This window comes from Lissotriton helveticus, chromosome 2_1 (assembly GCF_964261635.1).
Source record: "Lissotriton helveticus chromosome 2_1, aLisHel1.1, whole genome shotgun sequence".
Taxonomy (NCBI): Eukaryota; Metazoa; Chordata; class Amphibia; order Caudata; family Salamandridae; genus Lissotriton; species Lissotriton helveticus.
In genome coordinates, this window is record NC_136059.1 from 244,514,327 (window position 1) to 244,530,542 (window position 16,216).

Consider the following 16,216-nt stretch of genomic DNA (forward strand, 5'->3'; position numbering starts at 1 on the left):
ATCTCTTTTTAGCTTCTCGCATCACCTTCACACCAGTGACATGCAAGTCTTTCTCGCTTTCACCTCTTATAACAACTCTAATCCAAAATATCAAGATGTCTTACAGTTACCTGGTACTCCATTCGTCACTCTTAAACCCTTCAGAAACTGAGACTCTCTATTTTTCTGCATCTCGGCTCCTGCCATCCTTCCATCACACTCTTCCTAACAGTCGGATATCCTTTCCATAAAAGTACTCAAATACATTCTCAAAGCCCACTTCCTCACTCTGGACTTACTGAAGATCTTATTTCCATTTTTCCACCATAACCACTCGTCCCTGTAAGATGTATAACTATATAAAATGTAGATACCTGTTCTTTGCTGCATCCTTTCAATGTATGCACATAGTAGTGCTTGTGCAATCATTACTATTTGTACTAAAATGTCTCAACATTTGTACCTCAACCATTATAAATCCTTCTGTGTGCTCATCAACCATGCACAACATGTAGTTGAAAGTGCCTTTTACAAATAAATAGACCATGGGAGATACACAACCATTCAAATGTACTACATAAAAAGTTAGCTATTCATAAAATACAAATGTGTAAAATGTTGTGGTTTACGTATTATTAAATTAAAACATTCTGGACCAAAATGATGCTCTTCACAGCGTATTAAATACTAAAAAAATGTTTATTTCTTCCCAACAGGAAAGAATGTTCTGCATGCCTTTTAGAACCCAAGCACTGTTATACTGTATCATATTTAACACTGGTATAAAGTTTCATACCCCATTCAGGGTAACCCCATTAATTCTGGTCTTCAGGAGAGACACTTCCTCACCAATACATGGATATATTTCTTAAAAGGAAGGGAAATCTCTGCCACCCTGATCATGCTCCATGGTTCCGTGAAACTCTACACTTAGAGGAAAAAGGCTGCAAGGGCCTAGAAAGAGAGTGGAGGAAATTATACAATGAGGACTTAAAAGTAAGTACAAATTGGCCCCGAAACGTTACCTCCAGATCTGCAAGGTTGCCAGATGGGCTTTTTATTCCGATAAAATTGCCACTTCCCAAAATTGTCCTAAGACGTTGTTTAATGTGGTCAAGAAACAGTCAAAACCCTCCACAATATCTCCTGCTCCTCTACTGTCCCAGAATCAGTGCAACAAATTGGCTAACATTTTTATTAATTAGGTGGCCCGCATTCAGTTCCATCTCCCAAGGTGCCTGAGGTAGACACACCGGAGACCAGCACAAACATTTGCAGGTGTGCTGAGGTAGACAGCCCAGGGAGGCTGAAGAATCCACCAAACGTGTACCTGGAGGACCAGGGAATGGAATTGCTGCCCCTATTGGACCTCTCACAATTCTTGGCTATACTACTGTCAATTAAATCGGTTTACCCTCCGGACCCCCTCTGGCCAGCTATATTCAGATCTTTGGACAACAATTTACTCCTAAAAGTGGTTAGTGTTCTGAATTCCTCACTGATAGAAAGGTGCATTACAGCAGCTTGGAAACATGCTATGGCCTTACCCCGCTAAAAAAAAAGCCCAACCTTGGTCCCACTTGGTGGTCTAGCTTTAGACCTATTTCTATGCTGTCTATTCTCAGTAAGGTCCTAGAGAAACATGTTCAATTGCAGATTATGAATCTTGTGAAGGGGTGCAATGGTCTACATCCATCTCAGTCTGGCTTCAGGGTGGGGCAAACCACAGAATCCCTCCTCCTAGGGGTCACAGATCATAGATGGCTCCTGGATGACGGCGGTATTGCTGCACTGATTTAGCTAAATCCAAGTGCAGCTTTTGACAAGGGGTCCCACTCCACTCTCCTGAAAAGGTTCACATCATTAAGTTTGCAGGGCACAGTACTAGCTTGGATGACTTTGTTTCTTGAAAAACGCTCATTTCAGGTCTTCTCAGGCAGTGATAGATCAGAATCCCACAACCTCACCTGTGGCGTGCCTTAGAGCTCGTGCTTAAGTCTGACGCTTTTCTAAATCTACCTCCACCCTCTTGCAGAAGTGGTGGAAAGCTGTTGCTTATTTATTCTTGTATGCAGACAAAACGCAGATCATCTTTGCTTTGTTGACTGCTCATGGAAACTCTAATGGATTTCTGAATTTATGCTTGAGAAGAATTTCCCTTTGAATGAGTTCCAACTCACTCAAGCTAAACAGCGTGAAGACAGAGGTCACGGTCTTAGGGAACAATCCCCATGTATGGGGCCCTTAGCAATGGCCGGAGGACTTGGGCAAGCTGCCAGATGTGTCATTCAAAGTAAAGAATGTTGACTTTCAGCTGGATGCGAGACTTACCATAAAGAAGCAGGTGGACAAAATGGTGGCCAATATCTTAACTGCCTGCACGGCCACTCCGGTCATCCAACCAGTGCCTCTACAGGGTGCCCAGAATTCATGTAGTATGAATGGGGCAAGTCTTTCTCTTATCTTGGGCCAAAGCTATGGAATAACCTGTCTGAAACATTACGAAACTGCTCTTCCCTTACTGAGTTTTGCAGGAGATTGAAGACATTGCTCTTTTAGCACAGGCTGCTTTTTGGTGGCATTTTACCTGGATCTAGTATCAGGAAACCCTTTGAGGTAGCTGTGCACTTTATAAGACGCAATAATAATAATAATAATAATAATAATAATAAAGTGTACACCTATCCATAATCTAGGGTAGCTAAAGCTCCTCATGCCAGGCAATGAGAATGTAGTGGTTGGCAGCAGCTGATCCTAGGACAGATCCTAGCTACCTCTGCTTTGATGGGAAGATCTATCAAATTCAAATAAGTCTTTATTTCGACTGCATGTCATAAAAGACAACATATTTAAAAAGAACACAAAAAAACAAGAATAAAAACACAGCATCAATTCCATAGTACATTGATAGAATGTGTGAATAATTATTTCAGCTTATATGCTGCAAGATCAAAAGGATGTTCTTATAAGTTCTACTGAGTTGATCCGTCTACTGATTGTTCCGTACACATCAATTAAAATCATAAATATTATATATTGGGACTAAAACACACTAGAATTAGTACAAAATTTACAATACATTAATAATATTTAGACAATCAAAATTTAAAACAGGATTAGACTGGTGGGGTATTCACTGATTTTAATTTATTCCTACGAATTGCCCACATCCAATTCAAAAATTTGGCCACTGCGATTACTAAGCTCTCGGAACAGTCTGTTCTTAAAATCCTTAGCGCTTCTGTTCCTCTTTTGATGCCTTTCTGAATGCATATTGGCCTAAGCCACTTAGATCGTGGAGATTTATACGGAGGGCATATAAAGAGGACGTGAGCTAAGCTTTCGGGTTGGGTAGTGCAGAAAGGGCACAAAACACCATTACTGGTTGACCATTTGCTAGTGAATGTGTTAATTGGGAGAGTTCCCACCCTATACTGGTGAAACAATTTCCTATCCTCAGGAATGGTTATGACATCCCAGTACGATTCGTAGGCCGGTATGTGTTTGTGCTCCAAGAAATCCCTAGTTGTTGAAGGAACAGAACACTTTTGGAAATCTCTTTGAATTACCATGGCCCAGTATAGCTCCTTTAGAGTCTTGCGTGATGGGAAAGTATTTTGTAATGGATTATCCCATAAGTCCCCCAGACCCATAGCCTTGTAGATCAACCTAACTTCTCTGAACCAAGGTATTCTACTTCCTTTGTCCATGTCTCTAGTTTCTAATAGAGCCTGAGCATAATGAGAGAGTTCTGGGGTAACCCAGATCCTCCGCCAGTATGCAATCGGTCTAAATCGTGCAACGTCCTGAATTCTCTGACAGCCCATATCTAAGTAGAGGGGTATCAGCGGTGTAGATGGGGGAAGACTCGTCAGGCCCCTCATGAACTTATTTTGGGCAATTGTCAGGGCCGAGATATTATATGGCCCCCACAATTCTGCCCCGTATAATACAGAGCCCGTATTTTAGTATCGTATATTTTTAGGGCTGGAGCTATTGGTTGTGTAGCCGAGGATCGTAGTTCTCTTAAGAGCACTCCTGCCAGCTGTGCATGTTTAGTGGATAAGTGATTCATATGGGGTTTCCATTCCAGTCGAGACCCCAAAGTAATTCCAAGATAGCTAAAAGATTGGGTCTGCTCAAGGAGCTCTCCATTCATTAGTGCCCTTCCTTTCACAATCTTGTGCCTGTGCATGACCATGAATTTTGTTTTAGATACGTTGATGGTTAAGCCATAGTCTATACAGAAAGCCTCAAAACACCCAATTGCTCTCTGGAGCCCTTGTTGTGTTTTGGAAATTAAAAGGTGTCGTCGGCAAACATTAACAGGGGTATCGGGACACCATTTAACTTGGGAGCATCTGTAGATGAGTCCTTATAATAATCAATAACCCTGTTAATGTACAACGTAAACAATGTCGGAGCCAAGACACACCCTTGTCTTACTCCTCTCAGAGTTGGAAATTTGTCAGTGGTCTGGCCTTGCTCCCCCCACCGGACCTGCGCAAAATTGTTTTCATGAAATTTAATTAAGAGAGCGAGGAGTTCCGGTGGCATGCCTTGCTCCTGAAGAACTCTCCACATCCTTGAGCGCGGCACTAAGTCGAAAGCCGATTTCAACTCGACAAAGGCTGCGTATAGGGTGCCTCCTCCAAGAACTACCCACTTCCAATAAATAGTAGCAAATCTAAAAACCTGGTCCACGGTACTCGTGAATGGGCGAAAGACAGCTTGCAGTGGTGACATAACCTCGGCGACGTCTATCTAATTCTGGATCCTGAACAGCACGAGCCTAGCCACCACCTTCTGAATACAGGCTATCAGGCTAATTGGCCTGTAGTTGCCGGGATCAGCACGATCTCCTTTCTTAAAGATAGGGATAATTTCGGCTCCCTTCCAGATGTCTGGAATTGGGGAGCCTTTAGCGATGGAATTGGCAAGTAGCTGTATATACGGTGCCCAGACCTCTCTGCCATGTAAAAAGAGATCCGCGGGTATCATATCCGGTCCTGGAGCTCTCCTCTTTAGGGACAGTAGTTAAGGCATATTCAACTTCTTTGAAGGTGAATTGCAATGGAGTAATAATTACATCGTTAAGGATGGTATTACAACTTGTCCCTTTTTCCCAATCAGGGCATGCAAACTGAGTCTTAAAATGCGACACCCACGATTCAGGAGGGACAGAATTTTGCGGGTAGGCCTTGTGACACCCCTTACCCCATTTTACCTAGTCCCAGAAACCTACCATATTTCTCGACTTGCTTGCATCAAATAGCTCTTCCCAATATTTTTCATCCCAGGATTTTTTAGCTTCCTGCTGGGTAATTTTATAGTTGTGTCTTGCGTCTTGTATTAGATCCCTGTTCTTCAATCTTACTGCTGCAGCAAGTAATTTGTATGCAGCCCTGCAACTTTTACCGTACCAAGATTCTGCCTGCTTTCTATTGTTACGTTGTGGGCCAGTTACCTCTTTAATAAAATATTTACTAAGACTTGTAAAAAGTGTTGTGTGGATTGGAACAACCTTGGACATAAGATCACCATCAGATATACATCCCTGAAGCTCTGTGGTTGCGTTTGCTATTAGTTTGTCCATTTCAATTATATATTCCTGTTTCAGAAGGCACTCAGCCCATTTCAGTCTCCTAGTATCATTTGTGGGGAAAATGTCAATAATTATCGGACTGTCTACAGCAATCTTTACTTTAAATAATTCTAACTCTAAACTAAGGGGGTTGTGGTCACTCTCTATTCTTTTTATAATAGCCATATCATGGATGAATGACCAGAACTCTAGGTTGACTAAAATATAGTCTATCCGACTAGTACTCACCCCATTATCAAATGTAAGTCTCCCCTCTTTGTATGTTTTTGTCCTGCCATTTACGGCCCTAAGGCCCTGTTCAAGGCATTGGGCTTTGAGCTGAAGAGCAGCCTGAGTCCACCGTTTGATGGGGGGATGGTCAGTTGAGGAATCTGCCAGCTGCGATCTTCTCCCTTGGTAAGTTCAATGTTATTTTGATCCAAGGGCTCAAAAGAGCAGTTAAAATCACCTGCTACCAATAAGTTTACCTTGCCATTATATGTATCCAAATGTTGGCCCAGCTTTGTGACTGTCTCGGAGGGTTTACCTCCTGGTTTGCCCCTGGCATAGACATTGAAAACAAGTAAATCCCTACAGTCGGGACATTGTAGCTTTACAATAAGGATATCATTGCAATTAGAATTTATTTGTTTAGTTGTGTACCTATCATCCTGCTTAATCCAGGTGGTCAGGCCCCCCATAGGCCTGCCTCTTTTAGTATGGACTGCTGGTACGAAAAAGTTCAAGTAGCCCTGCCTAAACTGGGGTACCGTCTGCCAGGTCTCCTGGAGTAATATTACCGTATACTTGTCAATAAAAGTTAACCAGTCCAGGGACACTAGTTTGTTCTTAAGTCCTGCTATATTCCAGGACACCAATAATTGGGCAAATTTATTATTACTAATGCACTCGTCTGTCTGTGCGTGCCTCCCTGTGTGAATGTTCCTGAACATAGCTTTAGTCCTTGTGGGTGCAGTGTACTTTATATTTAAACTGTGTTCTGCTCTAGAATTTACGTCTGTATCTAAATCTCTCCCATTATCTGCTTGGGTCATAGTAGGATAAGGGTCATTTCCATTCCCATTTTTCCCCCTTCTATCTTTCATGAGGATTTCTTTGGCCCTGTCATATGTTCCCTTGATGACCACTGGCGAATCACTGCCTCTAGGCACAAGTCGGTTGTAGGATATTCCATTTGTACGTCAATCCACCCAGTCAAGTCCAGACAACAAGGAAAAATGGTTAAATGTTGAAGCCAGGGGCTCGTACTTCCCTTATGCCATATTTCCTTGGCTCTCGTGCGTTAGTCATCTGATACTGGGGGTAGAAGTATGTTAAGTCCTTAGTGGATATTCCTCCCCCTCCACTTTCCAGGTACCAGTCCCTTAGATACGCAGTTGCCCTACAATCCCTGAAGTTTACGGCAACCACGTCCCCTGGTAAGTCTTTTGGTCTCTGGCCCACCCATCCCAGTCTTCGTACGTGCAGGATCTCCCCGCTTATATTGGGCGGTAAGGGCCTATTATTTGTAAGCCAATGGACAACCTTGTTTTTAAGTTTGTGGTGCCCTTCTTTCCTTCCAGCTGTTAATTCGGGGTCCCCAGTGAGGATTGTGACATAGGCTGCTGATTCGGGTGGCAAATCTATTCTATGAAAAATACCTTGTTCGCCCCTATCTTGGGATCCGACGGTTCTTCCGGATTTACTATCTGGGATAGTATTCTGTGCGTTTGTTGGTCCTCTATCCCTCACTTCCCTATCTTTCTTGCGTGTACTAGTTGGTTTGGGGGGGGGACAGATTATTTGCCTGTGACTGAGATGTAGTGCCGTTACTGATTACTTGATTAGTTTTTTGCCCATAAGATATTGGCACTCTGAAAATAGGGCTTGCTATGTAGGCTGCGAATTCATGTAAGATTCTGGTATGTGATGTAATTACCTCCTCTATACCCCCCCAGCTATTCATTCATTTTTTTACCCGCTTCGTTAGTGGTAATGTAAGAGATCTAATTAGATGTTCAATGTTTCCCAATAATTTTAAATGAACATCAGTGGGAGAAGCTGAACATTGCAGGTGACTTGGATTAGTGGTTTTGTCCTGCAAGCCCTTAGGGGGACTTGTGGCTATTAAAGCCGTTTTTGGGGTCTTGGCACACCTGCCCTTGTGCCTATTTCCCCCACGTTTCCTTTTGTTTATTTGCCCTAAACCAGGTGAGTTTTGTACATTTGACTTCGTGGTAGGCTTGGGGTGTGTGTCCACATTGGTACTAGTTATCATGGGGGGTTCTAAGTACGAGTCATCAATGTCAGACACCCCGCTGATATTAGTGGAAGCACTACGCTCTAATAGTTGTTGAGGGATGCCAATATCTCCCATAGAGTCCCTATCTGTGAATGTATTCAGGGGAATAATAGATTGCTGGATGAGGGCCAGAGACGAGCGCTTATTATACAAAAGCTCTATGGATAGACGACATTCTGTGAGGGCTATTTCCTGTTCTAAAACACTTGCAGCCCGTGTTATGAATAGATCCAATGTCCCTTGAACAGACCCTCCCACCATTGATTTTTTACCAGGACTTAATATTATCACCGCAGTATTCTTTCAAGCTCACAGTAACTACCGTAGTGCCCTTACATAAAAATGAGTTTTTTTACTTAAGAATACTTAACAGTGTTCAGGATTTGAGCTTATTCCCAAAACATGGAGATTACACCTTAGTCAGATCGTTCCAGGTCAGGTGTCCAATGTCCCGTCGCAAATGTCAGAGGGGGGCCCCAGCCCGGCCTACTTCGGCCTAGGACGGCCCGCCCTTTGCCCGGGCTTAGCCCGGCTAGTCCCGCGCGCGATCCCGCGTCGCGGGGGCTATCGTCAGTTTTTGAGCGCCTCCAGGCGCGGAGTCAGCGGCAGCGGCCGCAAAGGATGCCGGTTGTTGTAGTCTTCACCTCCTCCCTCCACCCGGCGGCCACAGGATGGTATGCTGTGGCGGCGGGAGGGAGAACAGGGAACAGAACGGCAGCCAAAGGGAGGTGAGGAAGGTAGCAGGGAACTGTGCCCGGTGTCAAACAGGAAGCATGGATCTATCTGAACATCTTCATAACATATGGCAAATGCCATTCAGTAGATGGCAGTACTCGAGTTTCCATTCCATCTTTGTAGAGGGGGTATTCCTTATAAATGAGGCTAGCCTTGCTTGGTGAACCTGATCCAATTTTGCTAATGCAAATAACTTTAACATTTAGCACCTGTGCTTTGCTTGCCAAGCAATAAAGCAGATGACTAATTACAGGTCAAGGTGGGTCCATAACTAGTTAAAACAAGCATTTGCAATGCAATGGTCTCAGCTTTAGTTAAGCTTAAGCAATTCTGTTTGTAATTAGGTCGCTTTTAGCTTTGCTTTCATTAGTGTTTTTTTAACGTTTATGTACATACCATGCATATGTATGTATATGTATGCATGCATTAATATTGGTATTTATAGATATGTAGATGTTTATATATGTTTATATCTGTTTATATATTTATACCCATACATATGCATATATATATGCATATCTATGCATATTATGTACATGAAAGTTTTACAAACACTAATAAAAGTAAAGCTAAAAAGCCACCTGATTACAAACAGAGTTGATTTAAGTGTAATAAAGATGAGACCTATTGCATTTTGAATGTTTTTTCACTAGTGCCTTTAGGCAAATAGTAAAGGGTTGGAGTAAGGTCACACTTTTTTTCAGTGTGAGTAGTAGAGAGTGATTAGTAGAGAGTGATTAGAGAGTGAGTAGTATTGAGTAGTAGAGAGTGAGTAGAGAGTGCTAGAGAGTAGTAGAGAGTGAGAAGACGGATGAATAGGGGAGTGGATGAATGATGGGTGGGTGGATAGATGTAGGTGGCAAAAGGTGGATGAACAGGTGGCCATGGCACGGGCATGGCATTAACTATGATGATGTATGGTGACGTTTTTGGGTAATCCCGTGGTTTAAGGGGCATGTTTTTTGTTGTGTTTTTTTAGCCAATAATTTAGTAAATCCTTAACCATTCTTTAAAGTTTCTCTTAAACTTTCTTGGACCGCTGGTGGCAATTTATATATTTTGTGCCCTGTGTTCTTTTGTAATGGGCATGGCAAGGTGAAATTGTTTATCACACTTAAAAGGGCTATAGCTGCACAGGGAATACATTGCATTTTGGCAGTGGCAGGGGGGTCAGTACGTTTATGCCAAAAAACACATCGGGAATTGTCAGAATTATCTGTTAGTTTGTTTTATGTAAAGGACTGTGTGGCTAAGGACTTTCCATTTTGGCCTCTGTGTAGCCACTTGTATACTCTGAAATATATATAGGAAGTAGGCATGTGTAAATGTACACATAACAATACAAAAAGTGTGCAGGCTTGTAACGGGCTGTAACAGCAAGAAAGTGTATCTTGGACGTGTTAGAGATCTTTCTGTTAAAATCCATGAGAACAAACTGTGGCTGAGTCGCCCAAGTGTCACCAGTATAAACAGGCGGCCCACTCTCTAGTCACACGTGTACCAAAATCCCTACCGGCATCGTGTGATCATGTGCAGATCATCATTCTCTCTGTTTTGACCCCTTCGCTCATCAATATGTAAAGCCACAGGAAAAGCTTTGCCCCTAGCCCTGGGGTTGTTTAATTAATACTAGGCCCGGCAAAGACATGCATCGCCCTGGAGAGAGCAACCCGCAGTCCAGTTCCCTCGTCCTGTCCTTTGCACACACCTGGAGGGGCCGTGGTTACTGGGAGTGTTCCTGCCTGTAACGGAGAGTGCTACTAACAGCAACAAACTTAATAACAGCGCTCTTGCCACTTCTAAGCGCTATAAATAATCCGCGTTACTGTTACTCAATTTAAAGATAACTGACCGACCTCAGAAGGGTGGTCTTCCCATGACATCCGATGTCAGCAACAAGTGTTCAACTCTCCAAGCAACCTCGTACTGTGATTGTGAGGTAGTTCCGCCCAGCTCCATTTGTCGGTCTACAACCCTCAGCAACGTACACCACCTTACCAAAGTTACAGATCTCCGTTCCTCCCGGCCGCCGGTCTGTTCAAGTTGGCGGCTGACTGACCGCCATGAGAGAGCTGTTCTGTGTCCCGCTCCTAACCCATGCTCGCTGACACGATCTAAGGGTAGGCCACCAAACAAGAAATTATTTAGACGCCGTGGTGCACGACAAACCTGCCTGCAGGTGCGAAGTCCGAGGGCACCATATTGATGTGAAAACAAGACACGCCCACCGTGTGTCTGCATGCTAAAAGAGTATAGCCGGAGCCAGCAACGGGTACGACATCCTGACAGAATAATCCCAAGCAGCACCAAATAACATGCCCCGGCGATGATTAATCCAAAACAGTGGAAGAGTCGAGGGGACCCTGGGGAGTGAATCTCCTCGACAGGCAGTAGGCGCTGTGCTGTGCGGTCCGTCGAACCCATCAGTAGCCCTGCTGAGGAGCACGCGCTTCCCTGGTGATACCCGCACAAAATCCACACGCAGCGAGCAGCGAGGGCTGAGCAACACACCATGGCCTCAACTATCACCGGAAAAGGCCCAGAATGATATCACAACAAACAAACCTAGCTGGGAGCGACAAACATGACCTCGGTCCCGAACACCTCACCCGACCTGCATGAGCAAAACTGGCCGCCGAAGCACCCGGCACTGGCAGAGACTCCCAGCAGCGTCGCAGCCGGCGTTCCGCTCAGTGCCCGCATCGAGGCGCCCCGCCCATTGCTCCTGGAACCACGAGCAAGGGCGTGTAGCCCATCTATCCCGCAGCGGGGAAAGTGACAAACTACTATTTCCCCTGGGGGGGGGAGCGCCCCGCAACTCGCCGCACTCAATAACCTACAGAATTAGGGCGGAGGGCAAAATCCAGCCCACAGGCCCTCGTCTCCCCCCCCTCACCGGGCCATGAACACGACCCTGCCACAACAATGGTGAAGCTGGCTGTCGAATCCAACCAAAGCCAAAAACTCATCACATAAACCACACAAGCATACTCCTGCGCGCGGCATGGAGCGCGAGTCCACCAACATGACGAGAAAGACCTCGTGCTACACTTGCTGAACTATCACCCGTAATCTACCGACAGCACTGTCCTAAAGGACGCTCCCGACCCAGCCCGACCACGCCACCCGCGGACCAGGGGTACTCGGTCATCAGCCTGGCCTAGTAAAGTCCGGGTCACATGACCCGCTGTTGTGCGCTGCTAATAACCCTCCCCCCCACGGCATCCTCTGCCCAACGACGTCCACAAACCAGTCCCACGAGACACGGTCCGTCCAAAAGAATACCTAATGCACAATGAGCACTAGCCAGGAACACACCCGGCCTCGCTGCCGTCAGTAGGGGGGGCTCGTTATCTCCCGGTAGTCTACCGAGACACCCCTAACTCGCAACGCTAGGAACTCCCCGGACGAGTCCCCCGGACGGTGGGAGGCACGCGCGGGCGGAAAGCAAGCCAAGGGGCACCCGGAGGAACCGCCCACTCTCCCCGCTTCCCGGGCGGGAGCTGCCCCCCACCAGCTCAGGGGCATCCCGTACTCCACCACCTCTGTGCACCCACTCGGTCAGCGCAGTGCTGGCCCAGAAGGGGGGGCGGTGCCGCTGCCATAGCCCTCCAGGAGCTGGCCCCCCCCACACAGCCAAAGCAGGTCGAGCAACCCGGCCTCGGGAGAGGGGGGGGAGAGCAACACTCACCGCGGACCAGCTCCCAGCTAGGGGAGAAAACATACTGACTCGGGGGACGCCATGCACACCACCATCTTTCTCTGAGGCGAGGCAGGAATGCCTCAGAGAAACCAGCATCATTTTTGGGATTGAGGGGCGTGTTTTCGTTCTCTCCTCTTCCTATTGGCTGGAATGTTAAATTCCAGCCAATGGGAAGATGAGAGAAAGTAAACAGAAAGAAACGAAAAAACCCACCCCTCAATCCCAAAAAACGGGTCTTGAACGGAGTGACGTCCCTCTCCTCCAATGGCTGGCCTCCGTTTACGAGGCCAGCCAATGGATAAGAGGGGCGGTTTCAAGCCCCACTGTAGGAAAACATTAAATCCGAGCTCCGCCCACACTGCTTATGCAGTGTGACGCTAGGCCCGAGACCTAAAAAGGGCTCTGTGTACCGTCCCACAAAAACATTTGTAAAGAAAAGACTGCATAGTGCCATACCCGATCACAGTCTGGATCAGACCTAAGACTTTGAAATACAGCTGCTGCTACCTACCCTAAAAGTAGAGAAAGCTGTACTGCCGGTTGTGGAGGGGAGCAGATCATTGATCAGGAGGAGAGCAAGGCCCAGACCACTGGAGCCTGCACAGAATAACTACTTATGATGTAAGAGAGCCAGGAACCCAGAGAAGCGTGCAGCCACTTTCTCAGATCTAAATTAAGACATCACCATTAACAGGAGGATAGGGGAGCTTTAGACAACATATCAGGATTGGGAGCAGTCATTCCCCAACAGACCCATCCTTTCTCTGGCTTTTTGGGATCCCATGTGTGCCTCTTTCCATCCAGACAGGGACATAGAGTCATTTACTCATCACCCTAAGACTTAAGTTCTATTTGGTTTGTCGCAAATAAATACTTTGATTCTAGAACAATGTGAACCATCTCTTTACTCATATCGTTCAATAGATATCTGGCCCTAATCCTAAATCCGAGTCAAAACTGATCTAGTTGGCAACCAGTAATCGTGACCACAATTGGCCATCTTTGAGATATAGACCAGTTAAGTAAGCCTTGCAGGTAAACCAGTAGGATCTACTTTAAATACCAATGCATCAGCAGTAACAGTTATTTCACTGCGCCATATCAGACTGGGTAACCAACTGAGACACTAATAGCCTTATTTAGATTTAAGAGGATGTGGGGATTCTGCCAAAACTGGATGGATGTCCTGTCTGCAGAGTTAAATAAATGGCCCTCAAAATACAACACATAAAACATCTGCCACTTTTTAGTGAATGACACATTCATCAAATTCTTAATCAAGCCCATATTAGTTTCCCTTTTAAATGTATCTATTGCCCAGACACTGACCACTAGATCTAATCCAAGCTTTCAGCGCAGCATTGCATGAGCTCACAAACTAAGAAAATAAAAAAACAGGTGGATTTTTAGCCAGACAAAACATGTTAACCAATCAAATTAGAGATTAGTTTCCAGTATTGGTAAAATTTGTCCCAGGGTAAGGGCACTTATTGAGATTGTTGTACAACGGAAAGGATTTGAGGACGGATGAGTGGATGCCTTAGCCTTTTTCACAGTGGAACTTGAAGTTTTTCAGGCAGCTCTAAACAGCAGGGGAAGATTAGTCTACCAGTGCTATATCCTCAATTGTTTGGTTGGTAGAAGATGTGAAAGTATCATGCTTGTAATCACCACAACGTGGCACTGGATCGATGAGTCGTTTATTAAATCACTCAATTTGAATGCAAAGGGATCATTGTACAACACCCTCAAACATCAGTTTATTTGCTGTATCAGTGAAAAATTGTGTATCCCAATGGTAGGGTAGTAGCATGGAGGATGAGGAGACCCAGGTTTCTGTGAGTAAGTAGCATCCAGGTCAGTCTTGGTTGTGGGCTGATATGTAAATTCTATTACTGACCACATAAATATGGTCCAAGAGGGCAGTACTGATATGACCTTTAGAAGATGGGACAATGACTTGAAAAGATGTACTGCTTCTGTGGTTGGTTGGAAATAATGATCTTTAATTCAGTTTAGGACATATGACTGGTGAGTGTGCAACATATTTTGAAAGATGGGTGTTTACACAGTATTCAGATGTGGGAGGTAATGTCCGAGTAGAAAGGCTCTGAAGCTTCAGGTTTAGTGTGTGTGTTGAACTCTTCAAGGGAAGGTGCATTGAGTGATGTGTAATGGAGTGAGGAGCACTGTCCCTGGGAGTGGAGTGCTGAGAGGTAGAGAGATGGAGAGTGTCGTTTGCAAACTTTGTATCATCCCATGCAGCTTGTACAAACGTGGTTAATTAGTTAGGAAGGATGCGGGTCTTTCTCACGTAATAAGTCTTCAACCTACCATCTACTGGAAACCAAGTAAGCTGTTGCAGCACTTTACTCTAACAGAGTAACTAGACAGAGCAGTCAAAGGCTTAGCTCAGGAGAGGTGATGTGGGCTAGTACCAAAGTCCGCAGGTACACAATAAACAACAATAAATCATTGTCCGTTAAGGACTTTCACTTAGAAAAAGGAAAATTACTTTATTAGGCACACACTACTCTATACTAAAACATATACACGTTTGCAAGTGGAAATTTAGGGTAACACCCTTTTAACGGTTCACACCCCTAGCAAACTCTGAACCTGAAAACCACAACACCCCCACATATACTACAGACAAAATAATGGGGAGTAGCTATCAAACGCCAGGTGTACTTAGGGTTGCCATCCCAGTAATAAAAAGCAGGAATGTATCATGATAAACCAATGTAACACCATTAAATGATTCACTGTTGACTTTGTCACCATCAATAAAGTATTTCAATAGTCATTAATCAATTTGCATGAGCCTTATTTCTATTTTACTCATGCTACTAAGCAGCCTTAGGCTCAGACAACAAAGGTGCCTACACTCATGAGGCCAAAAACCTCAACTGCAGCAGTGAACCCAGCTCCCCACCAATTACACACTGAGAGTGCCTTTGACTCTGTAAAACTCACTCTGCTGACTTTCAACAAGATTAATGCTATACGTCTATTCAGCCCTGAAGAAGTCCGGTAACGGACGAAACGCGTTGGCTCTTTGGCTATCAGCGATTGTTTTAAAAGAAAATGAAAAACTGAATAAAAGAAAGAAAATTGAAGATCTAAAGTCTTTTTGTGTATATATTTATTGGGAAAACAAGCATGACAATGTTATATGTGTCTTAACAAATACTGAGACATCGTTCGTCAAAAACTGTGTATCTTACTTTGAGGGTGCTGTTCATTTTTTTAAAGTCTAGTTTGTCAAGGAAGAAGGGTTCCCCTATCTTCCTTGTTGGGTTTGTATAGGGATTACATTCCTGGTCCTAGCACCTTCACGTTGGACTTAGTCATGGCATTTAAATAGTGGTGCAAACGTCGTTGCCTTAATCCCTAAAATTAAATTCCTTTTCTGATATCGTATTGACTCTGCCCGCTTCCTGTGGTATCGTATCTGTGCCCCCGGTCTCGCCTGCATCGTATTTGTGCCAGATTGTGCATTTTATCGTATTGACCCTGCTTTAATTAAGTATCTGTGCCAGACTGTGGCCCCGATCTCGCCCTGCATTTTTTTTTTGTTGTTTGGTGCCATTTTGTTGTCCCAGCCCGTCTCTCCACCCCGCTCCCTGCCGCTGCTCCCCCGCGGCCCCACCCCCGCTCCCTACAGCATCGCCGACCGATCCCCTCCCCACTCGCCACCCCGCTCCCGCCTCCCAGCTGCTCCTCCCTCGCTCCGCCCCCCCCTCCGCTCTCCACTTAAGGTAAAGACGCATACGTGCAACGTTCACGCGCAGCGGAAGCGCCCAATGCGCGCCGAAGGCGCGCCAAAGGTAAGCCCGTCTACGCCCGTCCACGCCTGGTCCGCGCCCAGCACCAGACCCCCTGGCTCCCGCAGAGGCCTTCCCCCCCGCCG

At 45.3% G+C, this 16,216-nt stretch overlaps 1 protein-coding gene across 1 annotated transcript in view; it reads right to left on the reverse strand.

The window, feature by feature from the left end:
- EPG5 (ectopic P-granules 5 autophagy tethering factor) overlaps positions 1 to 16,216 on the reverse strand; it is a 582,198-nt gene that overhangs the window by 487,436 nt on the left and 78,546 nt on the right. The window lies entirely within an intron of this gene.